Consider the following 445-nt stretch of genomic DNA (forward strand, 5'->3'; position numbering starts at 1 on the left):
GGATAACTGTTGCTGTGCACCATTCAGTGGGCACAAAGCCTGATGTGAGGCTATTATTGAACATGGTGCTTAAGTGGGGAGCCAGTTTGTTCTGAAGTTCATGTAAAATGCAGCCTGGGATGTTATCCGGTCCCATGGATGCTGTGTTTTTGGCTTTAGAGTGTGCAACGTTTACCTGCGTAGTTGTGATTACAGGGACTCTGCATTCTTTCTGTAGAGATATGGACCGTTTAGGTGGTGAGAGGGGGGGGTAAAGTTAGCACTGAACCGATCTGCCAGGATGTTGGCAGTATCAGTTGGTTCTGTAATTTTCGTGCCTTTGTGCTGTAACTTAGAGCAGATCTGGGTGTTGCCATCTAGATTTTTGACATAGCTATAGAATGCTTTGTGGTTGTCCTTGGATTTAGTGGTTTATATATATATATATATATATATATATATATAT

This window comes from Protopterus annectens, chromosome 6.part1 (assembly GCF_019279795.1).
Source record: "Protopterus annectens isolate FY-2018-M chromosome 6.part1, PAN1.0, whole genome shotgun sequence".
NCBI classification, from domain to species: Eukaryota; Metazoa; Chordata; order Ceratodontiformes; family Protopteridae; genus Protopterus; species Protopterus annectens.